The following is a 20,190-nucleotide window of genomic DNA, read 5'->3' as shown; positions in this document are numbered from 1 at the left end:
CCTAGCCACAGCACCTAGCCACAGCACCTAGACACACCACCTAGCCACACCACCTAGCCACACCACCTAGCCACACCACCTAGACACACCACCTAGCCACACCACCTAGCCACACCACCTAGCCACACCACCTAGACACATCACCTAGCCACAGCACCTAGCCACAGCACCTAGTCACACCACCTAGCCACACCACCTAGTCACACCACCTAGCCACACCACCTAGTCACACCACCTAGCCACACCACCTAGACACACCACCTAGACACACCACCTAGACACAGCACCTAGACACCTAGACACACCTTGCCACAGCAGCAGACACCACCAACTAGCCACAGCAGCAGACACCACCACCTAGCCACAGCAGCAGACACCACCACCTAGCCACAGTAGCAGACACCACCACCTAGCCACAGCACCTAGCCACAGCACCTAGCCACACCACCTAGACACACCACCTAGCCACACCACCTAGCCACAGCACCTAGCCACAGCACCTAGCCACAGCACCTAGCCACAGCACCTAGCCACACCACCTAGCCACACCACCTAGACACACCACCTAGCCACAGCACCTAGACACACCACCTAGCCACAGCAGCAGACACCACCACCTAGCCACAGCAGCAGACACCACCACCTAGCCACAGCAGCAGACACCACCACCTCTACACGATCTCACACCACCTAGCCACAGCAGCAGACACCACCACCTCTACACAATCTCACACCACCTAGCCACAGCAGCAGACACCACCACCTCTACACAATCTCACACCACCTAGCCACAGCAGCAGACACCACCACCTCTACACGATCTCACACCACCTAGCCACAGCGGCAGACTTGTGTAGAGGGGGGAGATATGTGCTTGTTGGTTGGGTCTGTGTTTGTAGTAGGGTATGTGTGTGTGCTTGTGTGTGTGTGTGTGTGTGTGTGTGTGCTTGTGTGTGTGTGTGTGTGTGTGTGTGTGTGTGTGTGTGTGTGTGTGTGTGTGTGTGTGTGTGTGTGTGTGTTTGAGAGAGAGATAAATACTGTGCGTGATTCCATATCCACACATATATATTAACTCCACAGAGATGGAGAGAGAGAGAGAGAGAGAGAGAGAGAGAGAGAGAGAGAGAGAGAGAGAGAGAGAGAGAGAGAGAGAGAGAGAGAGAGAGAGAGGGAGAGAGAGAGAGAGAGAGAGAGAGAGAGAGAGAGAGGAGAGTCAGCCACCAATTGTATGATTTTTAATAAATTTATTTGCAAATTATGGTGGAAAATAAGTATTTGGTCAATAACAAAAGTTTATCTCAATACTTTGTTATATACCCTTTGTTGGCAATGACAGAGGTCAAACGTTTTCTGTAAGTCTTCACAAGGTTTTCACACTGTTGCTGGTATTTTGGCCCATTCCTCCATGCAGATCTCCTCTAGAGCAGTGATGTTTTGGGGCTGTTGCTGGGCAACACAGACTTTCAACTCCCTCCAAAGATTTTCTATGGGGTTGAGATCTGGAGACTGGCTAGGCCACTCCAGGACCTTGAAATGCTTCTTACGAAGCCACTCCTTCATTGCCCGGGCGGTGTGTTTGGGATCATTGTCATGCTGAAAGACCCAGCCACGTTTCATCTTCAATGCCCTTGCTGATGGAAGGAGGTTTTCACTAGGTCCCCCCCATGTGGTTCTGGGATTTTTGCTCACCGTTCTTGTGATAATTTTGACCCCACGGGGTGAGATCCTGCGTGGAGCCCCAGATCGAGGGAGATTATCAGTGGTCTTGTATGTCTTCAATTTCCTAATAATTGCGCCCACAGTTGATTTCTTCAAACCAAGCTGCGTTCCTATTGCAGATTCAGTCTTCCCAGCCTGGTGCAGGTCTACAATTTTGTTTCTGGTGTCCTTTGACAGCTCTTTGGTCTTGGCCATAGTGGAGTTTGGAGTGTGACGGTTTGAGGTTGTGGACAGGTGTCTTTTATACTGATAACAAGTTCAAACAGGTGCCATTAATACAGGTAACGAGTGGAGGACAGAGGAGCCTCTTAAAGAAGAAGTTACAGGTCTGTGAGAGCCAGAAATCTTGCTTGTTTGTAGGTGACCAAATACTTATTTTCCACCATAATTTGCAAATAAATTCATTAAAAATCCTACAATGTGATTTTCTGGATTTTTTTTCCTCATTTTGTCTGACATCGTTGAAGTGAACCTATGATGAAAATTACAGGCCTCTCTCATCTTTTTAAGTGGGAGAACTTGCACAATTGGTGGCTGACTAAATACTTTTTTGCCCCACTGTAAATCTGTCTCTCTCTCTGCAACTCTCTCTTCTACTCTTGAATGAGATGAATGCCAGCCAGGACAGCACTACTCAGTTATCTCTGACACACACACACACACACACACACACACACACACACACACACACACACACACACACACACACACACACACACACACAACTCACACGCACACACACACACACACACACACACGCACACACACACACACACACTAATGCACACACGCACACGTGCACACACACACAAACACACAAACACACACACACACACACACACACACACACACACACACACACACACACACACACACACACACACACACACACACACACACACACACATACTGATAGTGGAAGCTGGCACCACAGGGGCTTCTACACCAGCATCATTCTAGCTCTCAATCGATTGGTTGATCAACACCATGAGGTCATCCGCTCTTCCCCAGGGGCTGATGGGACGGCTCGTCTAGGCCTGCTTTCTAACAGAGGGGATGTGTGTGTGTGTGTGTGTGTGTGTGTGTGTGTGTGTGTGTGTGTGTGTGTGTGTGTGTGTGTGTGTGTGTGTGTGTGTGTGTGTGTGTGTGTGTGCGTGTGCGTGTGAGTGTGCGTGTGAGTGTTTGTGTGAGTCCTCTTGTTTCTCCAATTCCAGACTTACTCCTGTATTCCACTTGACTGAATTAACTGTGATCCCCTTTCCTCTCCTCTTTCTCTATCTCTCCACCATCTGTTTGTTTCCTCTCTTCCCTCTCTATCTCTCTACCTCTCTCCCCTCTCTACCTTCTCCCCTCTCTTCCCTCTCTTCCCTCTCTACCTCTCTATCTCTCTACCTCTCTCCCTCTCTACCTCTCTTCCCTCTCTACCTCTCTATCTCTCTACCTCTCTACCTCTCTACCTCTCTTCCCTCTCTATCTCTCTCCCCTCTCTACCTCTCTCCCTCTCTTCCCTCTCTTCCTCTCTACCTCTCTATCTCTCTACCTCTCTACCTCTCTCCCCTCTCTACCTCTCTTCCCTCTCTCCCCTCTCTACCTCTCTACCTCTCTTCCCTCTCTTCCTCTCTCCTCTTCCTCTCTTCCCTCTCTCCCTCTTTCCCTCTCTCCTCTCTATCTCCCCTCTCTTCCCTCTCTACCTCTCTTCCCTCTCTACCTCTCTACCTCTCTCTTCTCTCTTCCCTCTCTACCTCTCTCCCCTCTCCCCTCTCTACCTCTCTTCCCTCTCTTCCCTCTCTACCTCTCTTCCCCCTCTACCTCTCTATCTCTCTTCCCTCTCTACCTCTCTTCCCTCTCTCCCCTCTCTACCTCTCTTCCTCTCTTCTCTCTTCCCCTCTACCTCTCTTCCCCCTCTCCTCTCTTCCCTCTCTATCTCTCTTCCCTCTCTACCTCTCTTCCTCTCTTCCTCTTCCCTCTCTACCTCTCTTCCCTCTCTACCTCTCTTCCCTCTCTACCTCTCTTCCCTCTCTACCTCTCTTCCCTCTCTACCTCTCTTCCCTCTCTTCCCTCTCTACCTCTCTACCTCTCGTCCCTCTCTACCTCTCTTCCCTCTCTACCTCTCGCCCCTCTCTACCTCTCTTCCTCTCTCTGGATCCACTAGGTGCATTGGGGAGATATGTGCTTGTTGATTGTGTCATTGCAGGTCAAAGAAACCATATCACATGACCTCTATTGATCAATAAAACCACCTTTCTGTCAGCTAGCTACTACACAATGATGTGTACAGACCCACTAACCAGCCACAGGGTTTATAAAGCCTGGTTATAACACTCTGTCAGCTAGCTACTACATAATGATGTTTACAGACCCACTAACCAGCCACAGGGTTTATAAAGGCTGGTTATAACACTGAAGAATATCACAAAGCTAGTTTATAACATGCTTATAAGCAGAACTGGAAAAGCCATAGACTGGGGCCCAGAGTTTTTCCTGGTGATGTCAGGCAGAAGAAAATCTCCTGGCTATAAACACAAGTCAAGATTTGTGACGTTCAGTCAGTCGAAAGGGAAGAGCGGCATATCCAAGACACGTGACTTCAGGATAGATAACAGCTAGTCATTCAATAAAGAGTATGGGAGAAGGCCTAGAAGCAATAAATACAGTTTGAGGTCGATGCCTCTGTGCCCCTGTGCCTGTGTGCCCCTGTGCCTCTGTGCCCCTGTGCCTCTGTGCCCCTGTGCCTCTGTGCCCCTGTGCCTCTGTGCCTCTGTGCCTCTGTGCCTCTGTGCCCCTGTGCCTCTGTGCCCCTGTGCCTCTGTGCCCCTGTGCCTCTGTGCCTCTGTGCCTCTGTGCCTCTGTGCCCCTGTGCCTGTGTGCCCCTGTGCCTCTGTGCCCCTGTGCCTCTGTGCCTCTGTGCCTCTGTGCCTCTGTGCCCCTGTGCCTCTGTGCCTCTGTGCCTCTGTGACTCTGTGCCCCTGTGCCTCTGTGCCCCTGTGCCTCTGTGCCTCTGTGCCCCTGTGCCTCTGTGCCCCTGTGCCTCTGTGCCCCTGTGCCTCTGTGCCCCTGTGCCCCTGTGCCTCTGTGCCCCTGTGCCTCTGTGCCCCTGTGACTCTGTGCCCCTGTGCCTCTGTGCCCCCTCTGTGCCCCTCTGTGCCTGTGCTGTGCCCCTGTGCCCATGTGCCCCTGTGCCTCTGTGCCTCTGTGCCCCTGTGCCTCTGTGCCCCTGTGCCCCTGTGCCTCTGTGCCCCTGTGCCTCTGTGCCCCTGTGCCTCTGTGCCCCTGTGCCTCTGTGCCCCTGTGCCCCTGTGCCCCTGTGCCCCTGTGCCTCTGTGCCCCTGTGCCTCTGTGCCCCTGTGCCTCTGTGCCCCTGTGCCCCTGTGCCTCTGTGCCTCTGTGCCCCTGTGCCCCTGTGCCTCTGTGCCCCTGTGCCCCTGTGCCCCTGTGCCCCTGTGCCCCTGTGCCTCTGTGCGAAATTCAAATTACCATTAAAAAACATTCCCGTAAAAATCTGTCAATATAAGGTAGAGATTTTTTTGTTTTTGGCATCGAACGCATCTCAATGCACCACATCCTCTGCAAGCCGATGTCGCACTTCAGCATCTGGAAGGTGACAGAGCTAGAGAGCTGTGTTTGTCAGACCATGAGGCATCTGCCCGTGGAAGGTGACAGAGCTAGAGAGCTGTGTTTGTCAGACCATGAGGCATCTGCCCGTGGAAGGTGACAGAGCTAGAGAGCTGTGTTTGTCAGACCATGAGGCATCTGCCCGTGGAAGGTGACAGAGCTAGAGAGCTGTGTTTGTCAGACCATGAGGCATCTGCCCGTGGAAGGTGACAGAGCTAGAGAGCTGTGTTTGTCAGACCATGAGGCATCTGCCCGTGGAAGGTGACAGAGCTAGAGAGCTGTGTTTGTCAGACCATGAGGCATCTGCCCGTGGAAGGTGACAGAGCTAGAGAGCTGTGTTTGTCAGACCATGAGGCATCTGCCCGTGGAAGGTGACAGAGCTAGAGAGCTGAGACATCCTGAAAATCGGTCCTCTCACAAAATCATCTGTAGCGTCTGAACGGTTTGGCCTAAAAACTATTATGACCTCTCCATGGAAAGACGAGACTCTCATGAACATGATGTGTTCTATCACCCCCCCCCTCCCTCAATTGTCTTGTTAGGACACTATACTTCTGTCTGTAGTGGCCTCACAGTTTGGGCTTCAAACTATTATGACCCCCTCTGATGAAAGGTGTTGTGGTTGTTTATGTCAGGGTTAAACAGCCAATCACTGACTTAAGTCAGGGTTAAACAGCCAATCACTGACTTAAGTCAGGGTTAAACAGCCAATCACTGACTTAAGTCAGGGTTAAACAGCCAATCACTGACTTAAGTCAGGGTTATACAGCCAATCACTGACTTAAGTCAGGGTTAAACAGCCAATCACTGACTTAAGTCAGGGTTAAACAGCCAATCACTGACTTAAGTCAGGGTTAAACAGCCAATCACTGACTTAAGTCAGGGTTAAACAGCCAATCACTGACTTAAGTCAGGGTTAAACAGCCAATCACTGACTTAAGTCAGGGTTAAACAGCCAATCACTGACTTACATCAGGGTTAAACAGCCAATCACTGACTTAAGTCAGGGTTAAACAGCCAATCACTGACTTAAGTCAGGGTTATACAGCCAATCACTGACTTACATCAGGGTTAAACAGCCAATCACTGACTTACATCAGGGTTAAACAGCCAATCACTGACTTAAGTCAGGGTTAAACAGCCAATCACTGACTTACATCAGGGTTATACAGCCAATCACTGACTTACATCAGGGTTAAACAGCCAATCACTGACTTACATCAGGGTTAAACAGCCAATCACTGACTTACATCAGGGTTATACAGCCAATCATTGACTTACATCAGGGTTATACAGCCAATCACTGACTTACATCAGGGTTATACAGCCAATCACTGACTTACATCAGGGTTATACAGCCAATCACTGACTTACATCAGGGTTATACAGCCAATCACTGACTTACATCAGGGTTAAACAGCCAATCACTGACTTACATCAGGGTTAAACAGCCAATCACTGACTTACATCAGGGTTATACAGCCAATCACTGACTTACATCAGGGTTATACAGCCAATCACTGACTTACATCAGGGTTATACAGCCAATCATTGACTTACATCAGGGTTATACAGCCAATCACTGACTTACATCAGGGTTATACAGCCAATCACTGACTTACATCAGGGTTATACAGCCAATCACTGACTTACATCAGGGTTATACAGCCAATCACTGACTTACATCAGGGTTATACAGCCAATCACTGACTTACATCAGGGTTATACAGCCAATCGCTGACTTACATCAGGGTTAAACAGCCAATCACTGCAGAGCTGGATAAAACTTTGTGGAATAATGTAAATCTACGGAAATGTTTCCAACACACACACTTGTTTACTCTTTCTCACGCACCCCTTCTTCGTATCTTGTTTACTCTGTCTCAGCAGTAGTCGACAACAGAGTGTTTCCTACAAATGTCAGCAGGGTTTTGCAATTCTCTAGAGAGTTTTTTTGTAATAAAAAATCCTCCAAAAATAAATGTGACCTTTCTTTAACTAGGCAAGTCAGTTAGGGTGAAATTCTTATTTATAATGACGGCCTACCCCGGCCAAAACCGTAACCAGGACGACGCTGGGCCAATTGTGTGCCACCCTAAGGAACTCCCAATCGAGAACGGATGTGATACAACCTGGATTCGAACCAGGTACTGTGCCACCCGGGATCCCACTAGAGCAAAGATATACATATCAGAAATATCTTTCAGGATATATATATATATATAATACAGTATGGACAGCAGTAGTTATAAATATATATTTTTTTGAGCAGTGTATATATCAGAAGGACCTGTCAGGATATATATATCAGAAGGACCTGTCAGGATATATATATCAGAAGGACCTGTCAGGATGTATATATCAGAAGGACCTGTCAGGATGTATATATCAGAAGGACCTGTCAGGATATATATATCAGAAGGACCTGTCAGGATATATATATCAGAAGGACCTGTCAGGATATATATATCAGAAGGACCTGTCAGGATATATATATCAGAAGGACCTGTCAGGATATATATATCAGAAGGACCTGTCAGGATGTATATATCAGAAGGACCTGTCAGGATATATATATCAGAAGGACCTGTCAGGATGTATATATCAGAAGGACCTGTCAGGATATATATATCAGAAGGAATAATCAGGATATATATATCAGAAGGACCTGTCAGGATATATATATCAGAAGGAGCTGTCAGGATGTATATATCAGAAGGACCTGTCAGGATGTATATATCAGAAGGACCTGTCAGGATGTATATATCAGAAGGACCTGTCAGGATATATATACATATATATATATATATATATACATATAATACAGTATGGACAGCAGTAGTTATATAGGATGAGCTGTGTCCAGAATACAGTAGAGAGTAATCAGAATACAGTAGAGAGTAATCAGAATACAGTAGAGAATAATCAGAATACAGTAGAGAGTAATCAGAATACAGTAGAGAATAATCAGAATACAGTAGAGAGTAATCAGAATACAGTAGAGAGTAATCAGAATACAGTAGAGAGTAATCAGAATACAGTAGAGAATAATCTGAATACAGTAGAGAATAATCTGAATACAGTAGAGAATAATCTGAATACAGTAGAGAGTAATCTGAATACAGTAGAGAGTAATCAGAATACAGTAGAGAATAATCAGAATACAGTAGAGAGTAATCAGAATACAGTAGAGAGTAATCAGAATACAGTAGAGAGTAATCAGAATACAGTAGAGAATAATCTGAATACAGTAGAGAATAATCTGAATACAGTAGAGAATAATCTGAATACAGTAGAGAGTAATCAGAATACAGTAGAGAGTAATCAGAATAAGGTAGAGAGTAATCAGAATACAGTAGAGAATAATCAGAATACAGTAGAGAATAATCAGAATACAGTAGAGAGTAATCTGAATACAGTAGAGAGTAATCAGAATACAGTAGAGAGTAATCAGAATAAGGTAGAGAGTAATCAGAATACAGTAGAGAATAATCAGAATACAGTAGAGAATAATCAGAATACAGTAGAGAATAATCAGAATACAGTAGAGAGTAATCTGAATACAGTAGAGAATAATCAGAATACAGTAGAGAGTAATCTGAATACAGTAGTGAGGAATCAGAATACAGTAGTGAGTTCCATATATAGTGCACTACCATATACCGGAGCATATAGGGGGCTACATAGAGAATAGTGAGTGCCACTTGGGCAGTTGACCTGACCCCTCCTCCTCCTCTCTAGATGCCTGTCCTGATCAGAACAGTGCTGAGTGCTTGGCAGTGTGTGTCTATCGTCACGGTATGTCTTTATTACACATTGTACAGGCTCTGGGAGCATCTGAGATATGGACAGAGAGCAGAGATCACACACACACACACACACACACACACACACACACACACACACACACACACACACACACACACACACACACAAACACACACACACAAACACACACACACACTCTCTCTCACACACACACACACACACTCACACACACACACACACACACTCACACACACACACACTCACACACAGACACTCACACACACACACACACTCACACACACACACTCACACACACACACACACACACACACACTCACACACACACTCTCACACACAAACACTCACACACACACACACACACAAACACTCACACAAACACACACACACTCACACACTCACACACACACACACACACACACACACACTGAAGGCTGATCATAAATGCCGAGGACAGTACACTGCTCTCTGTGATCTCACAAAAAACTGGCAAGTGTCTTCACTGACATTTTCAACCTCTCCCTGTCTGAGTCTGTAATACCAACATGTTTAAAGCAGACCATCATGGTCCCTGTGCCCAAGAACACCAAGGCAACACACCTAAATAACTACCGACCCGTAGCACTCACGTCTGTAGCCATGAAGTGCTTTGAAAGGCTGGTCATGGCTCACATCAACACCATTATCCCAGAAACCCTAGAGCCACTCCAATTTGCATACTGCACCAACAGATCTACAGATGATGCAATCTCTATTGCAGTCCACACTGCCCTTTCCCACCTGGACAAAAGGAACACCTATGTGATAATGCTGTTCATTGACTACAACTCAGTGTTAAACACCATAGTGCCCTCAAAGCTCATCACTAAGCTAAGGACCCTGGGACTAAACACCTCCCTCTGCAACTGGATCCTGGACTTGCTGACGGGCCGCCCCCAGGTGGTAAATGAAGGTAACAACACATCCGCCACGCTGATCCTCAGCACAGGGGCCCCTCAGGGGTGCGTGCTCAGCCCCCTCCTGTACTTCCTGTTCACTCATGACAACTGCATGGCCAGGCACGACTCCAACACTGTCATTAAGTTTGCCGACGACACAACAGTGGTAGGCCTGATCACCGACAACAAAAAGACAACCTATAGGGAGGTCAGAGACCTGGCCGTGTGGTGCCAGGACAACAACCTCTCCCTCAATGTGATCAAGACAAAGGAGATGATTGTGGACTACAGGAAAAAGAGGACCGAGCACACATCCATTCTCATTGACAGGGCTGTAGTGGAACAGGTTGAGAGCTTCAAGTTCCTTGGTGTCCACATCACCAACAAACTAACAATGTCCAAACACACCATGACAGTTGTGAAGAGGGCACGACAATACCTATTCCCCCTCAGGAGACTGAAAAGATTTGGCATGGGTCCTCAGATCCTCAAAAGGTTATACAGCTGCACCATCGAGAGCACTGGTTGCATCACCGCCTGGTAAGGCAACTGCTCGGCCTCCGACAGCAAGGCACTACAGAGGGTAGAGCGAACGGTCCAGTACATCACACTGGGGCCAAGCTTCCTGCCATCCAGGACCTCGATACCAGGCGGTGTCAAAGTAAGGCCCTAAAAAATGTCAAAGATTCCAGCCACCCTAGACATAGACTGTTCACTCTGCTACCGCATGGCAAGCGGTACCGGAGCACCAAGTCTAGATCCAGGAGGCTTCTAAACAGCTTCTACCCCCAATCCATAAGAATCCTGAACATCTAATCAAATGAATACCCAGACTATTTGCACCCCCCCTCTCTTTTACACCGCTACTACTCTCTGTTGTTATTATCTATGCATAGTCACTTTAATTACTCTACCTACATGTACATATTACCTCAACTAACCGGTGCCCCTGCACATTGACTCTGTATCAGTACCCCCCTGTATATAGTCTCACTATTGTTATTTTACTGCTGCTCATTAATTACTTGTTACTTTTTATTTCTTATTCAAATTTTTTTGGGGAAACTGCATTGTTGGTTTAGGGCTTGTAAGTAAGCATTTCACTGTAAGGTCTACCTACACCTGTTGTATTCGGGCCCATGTGACTAATACAATTGAATTTGATTTGATTTGAAAAGCATCGATGATGATGAATCAACGTTAGGGCCCACTGTCATAAGTCTCTTGTTACACATCACAACTGAACTATTCAACTGGAGATCCGTAGCGTGATGCTCCACAGAAATAGCCAGGAGTTATCCAGTAGTACTCCGCTAGCTGGTTGTACAGCCATACCAGCCACACCGGGAATGTAGGAAGGGCCTTTGATCTTGTGGATTTTAAATGCTGCATAGTAGTTTCTGTATTTACAAGTGTAACACACATTCTCTCATACATACACACACACACACACACACACACACACACACACCTCACCAACCTACCTGGAAGCTGCTATTTCCACTTTGGTCCTGGAGGTGGCCCCTGCCCTCCGCGCCCCCTCCACGGCCCGGTCCACCTTCTCTTTGGTTTTGGGGTTCTTTAGCGGGATCAGCTGTTTCCTTATTCCACGAACCAACAGGTTATTCTTGTACTTCCCTTCTTCCTTGTTCCCCTCGGGGAAGGTGGTACACCCGTAACCGTGGCGCTTGTTGTTTAGCCACTCCCCCTCGTACTTCATCCCGTTGGAACGTTCGCTGACACCGAACCCGTTGCGCTTGTCGTTCTTCCACTCCCCCGTGTACGTCTCGGTGGTGGTGGCATCCACGTGATCCTCCAACAGCAAGTCCTCTTCCGGCAGCTCTCCGTCGCCCAGGGAGGCGGTGGAGTTGGCGTCCGCGTCGGAGGAGCTGATGCGGCTCATAGCGGCGTCGCTGCGTGCCGAACTCCTCTTGCTGGAGATGGACGACTTCGATTCGGACTTGTGTAGCCGACGGAGGCTCCCGAACAGCGAGCCGCGGCGGAACAGACCCTTCTTCTTCCCGGTGACCACTTCGCTGTCCGAGTGGAAGTTGAGGACGAACCCGCCCCGGCCGCCAGTGGGCGTGTCACCCGAGAGGTCCTGGAGCACGGTGCCATTGCTCTGCTCGGAGCGTAGGGACGCTAGAGAGGTACGGAGCGGGGAGCGGATCACTGTTGCCATGCCGTAGGGAACACTCTGGCGTACTCCATACCCATGCCTCATCCCGCCCATCCACTGGCCCTGGTATGTACCTGGAGGAGAGAGGACAGATGGGGTGAATAGATTGATTGACTAATTGATTGGTTGGTTGGTGGGTTGATTGATTGATTGATTGATTGGTTGGTTGGTGGGTTGATTGACTGATTGATTGATTGATTAATTGATTGGTTGGTTGGCTGGTTGGTTGGTGGGTGGGTTGATTGACTGATTAATCGATTGATCTGTTGATTGATTGATTGATTGATCGGTTGATTGACTGATCTTAACAGTATTGTCTAAAAGCCACAATAAAAGGCACAGAGAGATAGAACAGGTGTAGTAGACCTCACAGTGAAATGCTGAATACAACAGGTGTAGTAGACCTCACAGTGAAATGCTGAATACAACAGGTGTAGTAGACCTTACAGTGAAATGCTGAATACAACAGGTGTAGTAGACCTCACAGTGAAATGCTGAATACTACAGGTGTAGTAGACCTCACAGGGAACTGCTGAATACAACAGGTGTAGTAGACCTTACAGTGAAATGCTGAATACAACAGGTGTAGTAGACGTCACAGTGAAATGCTGAATACAACAGGTGTAGTAGACCTTACAGTGAAATGCTGAATACAACAGGTGTAGTAGACCTCACAGTGAAATGCTGAATACTACAGGTGTAGTAGACCTCACAGGGAACTGCTGAATACAACAGGTGTAGTAGACCTTACAGTGAAATGCTGAATACAACAGGTGTAGTAGACCTTACAGTGAAATGCTGAATACAACAGGTGTAGTAGACCTTACAGTGAAATGCTGAATACAACAGGTGTAGTAGACCTTACAGTGAAATGCTGAATACAACAGGTGTAGTAGACCTCACCGTGAAATGCTGAATGCAACAGGTGTAGTAGACCTCACAGTGAAATGCTGAATACTACAGGTGTAGTAGACCTCACAGGGAACTGCTGAATACAACAGGTGTAGTAGACCTTACAGTGAACTGCTGAATACAACAGGTGTAGTAGACCTCACAGTGAAATGCTGAATACAACAGGTGTAGTAGACCTTACAGTGAAATGCTGAATACAACAGGTGTAGTAGACCTTACAGTGAAATGCTGAATACTACAGGTGTAGTAGACCTCAGAGTGAAATGCTGAATACAACAGGTGTAGTAGACCTTACAGTGAAATGCTGAATACAACAGGTGTAGTAGACCTTACAGTGAAATGCTGAATACAACAGGTGTAGTAGACCTTACAGTGAAATGCTGAATACAACAGGTGTAGTAGACCTTACAGTGAAATGCTGAATACAACAGGTGTAGTAGACCTCACAGTGAAATGCTGAATGCAACAGGTGTAGTAGACCTCACAGTGAAATGCTGAATACTACAGGTGTAGTAGACCTCACAGGGAACTGCTGAATACAACAGGTGTAGTAGACCTTACAGTGAACTGCTGAATACAACAGGTGTAGTAGACCTCACAGTGAAATGCTGAATACAACAGGTGTAGTAGACCTTACAGTGAAATGCTGAATACAACAGGTGTAGTAGACCTCACAGTGAAATGCTGAATGCAACAGGTGTAGTAGACCTCACAGTGAAATGCTGAATACTACAGGTGTAGTAGACCTCACAGGGAACTGCTGAATACAACAGGTGTAGTAGACCTTACAGTGAACTGCTGAATACAACAGGTGTAGTAGACCTCACAGTGAAATGCTGAATACAACAGGTGTAGTAGACCTTACAGTGAAATGCTGAATACAACAGGTGTAGTAGACCTTACAGTGAAATGCTGAATACTACAGGTGTAGTAGACCTCAGAGTGAAATGCTGAATACAACAGGTGTAGTAGACCTTACAGTGAAATGCTGAATACAACAGGTGTAGTAGACCTTACAGTGAAATGCTGAATACAACAGGTGTAGTAGACCTTACAGTGAAATGCTGAATACAACAGGTGTAGTAGACCTTACAGTGAAATGCTGAATAGAACAGGTGTAGTAGACCTCACAGTGAAATGCTGAATGCAACAGGTGTAGTAGACCTCACAGTGAAATGCTGAATACTACAGGTGTAGTAGACCTCACAGGGAACTGCTGAATACTACAGGTGTAGTAGACCTCACAGGGAACTGCTGAATACAACAGGTGTAGTAGACCTTACAGTGAACTGCTGAATACAACAGGTGTAGTAGACCTCACAGTGAAATGCTGAATACAACAGGTGTAGTAGACCTTACAGTGAAATGCTGAATACAACAGGTGTAGTAGACCTTACAGTGAAATGCTGAATACTACAGGTGTAGTAGACCTCAGAGTGAAATGCTGAATACAACAGGTGTAGTAGACCTTACAGTGAAATGCTGAATACAACAGGTGTAGTAGACCTCACAGTGAAATGCTGAATGCAACAGGTGTAGTAGACCTTACAGTGAAATGCTGAATACAACAGGTGTAGTAGACCTTACAGTGAAATGCTGAATACAACAGGTGTAGTAGACCTTACAGTGAAATGCTGAATACAACAGGTGTAGTAGACCTTACAGTGAAATGCTGAATACAACAGGTGTAGTAGACCTTACAGTGAAATGCTGAATACAACAGGTGTAGTAGACCTCACAGTGAAATGCTGAATGCAACAGGTGTAGTAGACCTCACAGTGAAATGCTGAATACTACAGGTGTAGTAGACCTCACAGGGAACTGCTGAATACAACAGGTGTAGTAGACCTTACAGTGAACTGCTGAATACAACAGGTGTAGTAGACCTCACAGTGAAATGCTGAATACAACAGGTGTAGTAGACCTTACAGTGAAATGCTGAATACAACAGGTGTAGTAGACCTTACAGTGAAATGCTGAATACTACAGGTGTAGTAGACCTCAGAGTGAAATGCTGAATACAACAGGTGTAGTAGACCTTACAGTGAAATGCTGAATACAACAGGTGTAGTAGACCTCACAGTGTAATGTTGAATACAACAGGTGTAGTAGACCTTACAGTGAAATGCTGAATACAACAGGTGTAGTAGACCTCACAGTGAAATGCTGAATGCAACAGGTGTAGTAGACCTCACAGTGAAATGCTGAATACTACAGGTGTAGTGGACCTCACAGGGAACTGCTGAATACAACAGGTGTAGTAGACCTTACAGTGAACTGCTGAATACAACAGGTGTAGTAGACCTCACAGTGAAATGCTGAATACAACAGGTGTAGTAGACCTTACAGTGAAATGCTGAATACAACAGGTGTAGTAGACCTCACAGTGAAATGCTGAATGCAACAGGTGTAGTAGACCTCACAGTGAAATGCTGAATACTACAGGTGTAGTAGACCTCACAGGAACTGCTGAATACAACAGGTGTAGTAGACCTTACAGTGAACTGCTGAATACAACAGGTGTAGTAGACCTCACAGTGAAATGCTGAATACAACAGGTGTAGTAGACCTTACAGTGAAATGCTGAATACAACAGGTGTAGTAGACCTTACAGTGAAATGCTGAATACTACAGGTGTAGTAGACCTCAGAGTGAAATGCTGAATACAACAGGTGTAGTAGACCTTACAGTGAAATGCTGAATACAACAGGTGTAGTAGACCTTACAGTGAAATGCTGAATACAACAGGTGTAGTAGACCTTACAGTGAAATGCTGAATACAACAGGTGTAGTAGACCTTACAGTGAAATGCTGAATAGAACAGGTGTAGTAGACCTCACAGTGAAATGCTGAATGCAACAGGTGTAGTAGACCTCACAGTGAAATGCTGAATACTACAGGTGTAGTAGACCTCACAGGGAACTGCTGAATACTACAGGTGTAGTAGACCTCACAGGGAACTGCTGAATACAACAGGTGTAGTAGACCTTACAGTGAACTGCTGAATACAACAGGTGTAGTAGACCTCACAGTGAAATGCTGAATACAACAGGTGTAGTAGACCTTACAGTGAAATGCTGAATACAACAGGTGTAGTAGACCTTACAGTGAAATGCTGAATACAACAGGTGTAGTAGACCTTACAGTGAAATGCTGAATACAACAGGTGTAGTAGACCTCACAGTGAAATGCTGAATACTACAGGTGTAGTAGACCTCACAGGGAACTGCTGAATACTACAGGTGTAGTAGACCTTACAGTGAAATGCTGAATACAACAGGTGTAGTAGACCTGACAGTGAAATGCTGAATACAACAGGTGTAGTAGACCTTACAGTGAAATGCTGAATACAACAGGTGTAGTAGACCTTACAGTGAAATGCTGAATACAACAGGTGTAGGTAGACCTTACAGTGAAATGCTGAATACAACAGGTGTAGTAGACCTTACAGTGAAATGCTGAATACAACAGGTGTAGTAGACCTCACAGAGAAATGCTGAATACAACAGGTGTAGTAGACCTTACAGTGAAATGCTTACATTTACAACCCCTTAACAACGCAGTTTTAAGAAAAATAAGTGTTAAGTAAAATAAATAAATAAAGATAATAAAAGGAAAATTAAATAACAAATAATGAAAGAACAGCAGTAACATAATAGTGAGGTTATATACAGAGGACACCTGTAGACCGATGTGTCTGTCTGTCAACCTGCTCTGGTTTCACGTTCAGCCCCCGGTGAGGGTGTCAACACTGCTGACTGTGTAGGTTAGGAGAATGACGGGTCTATATAGAGGACCGTGCGTATATAGGACACATCTTTATGGGGTCTCAATACTGGCTGTTTACTGACAGAAAGGAATAGGCTTCAATATGAAAAACATATTTTTATGTCTTATTTTAGAATGGTTTCAATCTTAGAATGGGCCACGGACCATCATCTAGATGGCTAGCCAGAGGGTTGCTCTGCACGCACTTTGACCTGATTTGACCCAATCCAAACACCACACACACACTCGCTCTATCTCTCTACCCTCCATCGCCCCCGAGTACACTGTTACTGTCACATGTGTAGTATAAATCAATGGCTGAAAACGCGAGTTGCTGGTCACGGAATAACACAGGCAACTCATAGTCTAGTACTGAGAGAGAGAGAGAGAGAGAGAGGGAGGGAGAGAGAGAGAGAACCCACGCAGCCTTCTAAATAGTGAACTGATGCTTAGATAAGTAACACATCGAATATATATATTTTTATCAAAATGATTGAGTGGAAGCTACTTATTGTGGACTTAAATCAAATATTTTACGGCGCATCGGTGACAAACGTGTTTCCTTGCGCGTAATGGAGCTGAAGTCAAAAGCCCACAAAATCTGTATAAATGTGAAAAGTTACAATCCGGTATTAACGCTATTAATAACGCAATAATAAACCAACGCTATAGACAGTCACATCTCCGTTCTGTCTTTTCATGAACCTTTTTCGCACGTCAAAACCCACAACACATCACGACAGATCCCACTGGTTCACGGTTTAAAGAGACACACACAATATACAACAAAAAAAACCTACATGCCAATCCGGTATAACAGTATAATGCTATATCTTACCACCGTCGCCATAGGTCTCAATCCCATACCCGTCCTGTAGGCCATTACTCCACGTCCCATCGTACCGGGCAGGTGTATTGTGACTCTGTCGGAGTCCATAGCGACCCTTGAATCCGTGGCTCCACTCACCGCGGTAAGTCCACTTCCCTTTGTTTCGACCCCAAGCCCATGCCGTTTCCCCTGGGACCAGTAGCCGTGGTACGTATTCCCGCTGGGCCAGGTGTACACCCCCACTATCTCAAAGCCGTGCGACCAGGAGCCGGCGTATTCGCCCTGGCCTTTTGGCCCGGTACAGATGCCATGTCCGTGGGCTTTACCGTCCTCCCACCCTCCGCAGTATGTTCCTCCATCGTCGAAGTCAAACCTTCCGCCCGTCATTCAGAACAGCCGAGAAATGAAACAGAAAGCTGCAGAATGAATCAATGGTGTCGTGTTTATTACCCCCCCCAGAAGGGATCCAGCGGAGAGGTGGAGAAAACGGAGAGATGAGCCAACGAGAGGAGGACTCTGTTTGCACAAGAAGTAAAAATAAACAAAAAACAGTGATGATGGTGGTGGGAATCATGGGTAGTGTGTTCCAAGAGGTTGATATGTAAAGAAAACAAGAATGTGTGATGTGGTTAGTGTGTGTGTCTGTGTGTGTGTGTATGAATGGGGAGGGAAGCGTAATTTACCGGAGGCGCGCACTGTATCCCCCGCTGTGTGATAGCTCCGTCCCCCCTCTCACCCACTGATCACAGAGGGAGAGAGAGAGAAGCATCGAGTCGCTGAACAAGAAAGACACAGCCAATTTCTACGTCACGCCAGTAGAACCTCCCACCACCCCCCTCAGCTAATTATGAGGGTGGATGCACTCGAGCCATCTGAATTATGTGCCGCTGTTCAACCACTAAATCATAGTTCAAATAGCGGACCAACCCGTCAGATAGGCACTGCCGCTTTGCAGCGACGCAACCTGCTGCTGCAGCCGCCCGCCACCGGTGGTGGTGCCAGGACTTTTAAAAAAACGCGCGCCTCCTTCCTCGCACAGGTGTGTTCTCTGTACGGAACGGCTCTTTTGGAGGTGTGCGTGAACACGGGGATCAAATATACATGTCCGATGTAGTCACGGTAAGATCCGCTGAAGCTCTCAACATGTTGTAATGAAGAACAAACCGACATTAATATGACATATCGTTGTTGTATTTAATGCTACTGTTTACTTTTTTGTGTGTGTGTAAAAGGTGTATTTTAAGTTATGCCATTACATTCCTCAACCTAGAATTGTACCTCTTTAAAGAGCAGCCTCCAGGGTAACTTCTGCCATTTGAAATGTAACGAGGTCAATCTCGAAAGTTCTACTCCATAATTCTACACAACGTCATTAATCAATCAGTTTGGACATGATGAAAAAAATATAGACTTCAATGGAATGGAAACTATTAATTTTGTCGTTACAGTAACTGACAATATCACAAATCAAAGAGCTCGACAGATTGGACCAAGGGAAATGGATGGGCTAACAGCGACCTCTGCTGGTGGCTGGAAGCAATGCGTGACACACTTGTTACAGCCCGCCGTTTATACGCATAGGACTTCTGTATGGGGTGGACTCGACAACCTATCTCAAGCGACGATTTTTTTTTTAAATGACACTTCTTTCTTGCTATTTTATTACACGCGTAGCAAAAAAACTAAACCAATAGCCTACGTTGCATAGCCTAGAGTAGAGCCAAATAGGGCTTCAAACACACAGGCTTACATAATAGGCTATATAGTCCTACATAGCCTACTCGAAGTTGTGATCGTTTGAGAGGAACGATGTTCATTCAAAGGCAGCTCTGGATAAGAGCGTAAGCCAACTGCAAAAAAAAGAAAAGTGAAATGTAAATCTCTTATTCATTCAGCATCAATTATGAATCTCAGAGGGGTGTGATGCCGTCCGATGAGGCAGCGGAGTGGAGGGCTGGACTAACCGTCCCGAAAGATCTGCTAAAATGGCGTCAGAAAATAGCGCTGAGTCTCAGCATGAGAAATACATTCTAATCAACAAGGGTTTTGTTCAGAGGTACAGCAAGAGAGCCGAGTTGTGATTGGACACAGTCCTTCAATTATCAGAATGTGAGTGTTTCTGCGCCATGCGGTTTCAGAACCTCCGCCATGGACAGCTCCTCAAGGGTAGCCTATCAGGTAGCGGGTTACGAAACTGTGCTAAGTTTATCAACATGCTAATCAAAAAAATAATTTATAGATTTATAGATTTACCATTTTCTTCATGAAACCTTTATGCACAAAATAATGCTTGCAAGAACTAGAAATCATTCAATAATTGTTTACATTTTGCTGGTTTAGATTGTCAGTAAGACAAAGGAGCTGATGGTTGGACTACAGGAAACAGATGGCTGAGCCACGCTCCCATTAACATAGACGCGGCTGTACTGGAGGAAGTGGAAACCTTG

The 20,190-nt window shown here is 46.0% G+C and overlaps 1 pseudogene; it reads right to left on the bottom strand.

Moving 5' to 3' along the window:
* The window catches only part of LOC115125107 (junctophilin-1-like), a 110,741-nt pseudogene extending 92,240 nt beyond the window's left edge, over positions 1–18,501 (bottom strand).
* Between the last annotated feature and the right edge of the window lie 1,689 nt (positions 18,502–20,190).

The sequence above is a fragment of the Oncorhynchus nerka genome, unplaced genomic scaffold, assembly GCF_034236695.1.
Source record: "Oncorhynchus nerka isolate Pitt River unplaced genomic scaffold, Oner_Uvic_2.0 unplaced_scaffold_21___fragment_4___debris, whole genome shotgun sequence".
Lineage (NCBI taxonomy): Eukaryota > Metazoa > Chordata > Actinopteri > Salmoniformes > Salmonidae > Oncorhynchus > Oncorhynchus nerka.
This window is presented reverse-complemented; position numbering and strand designations above follow the sequence as displayed.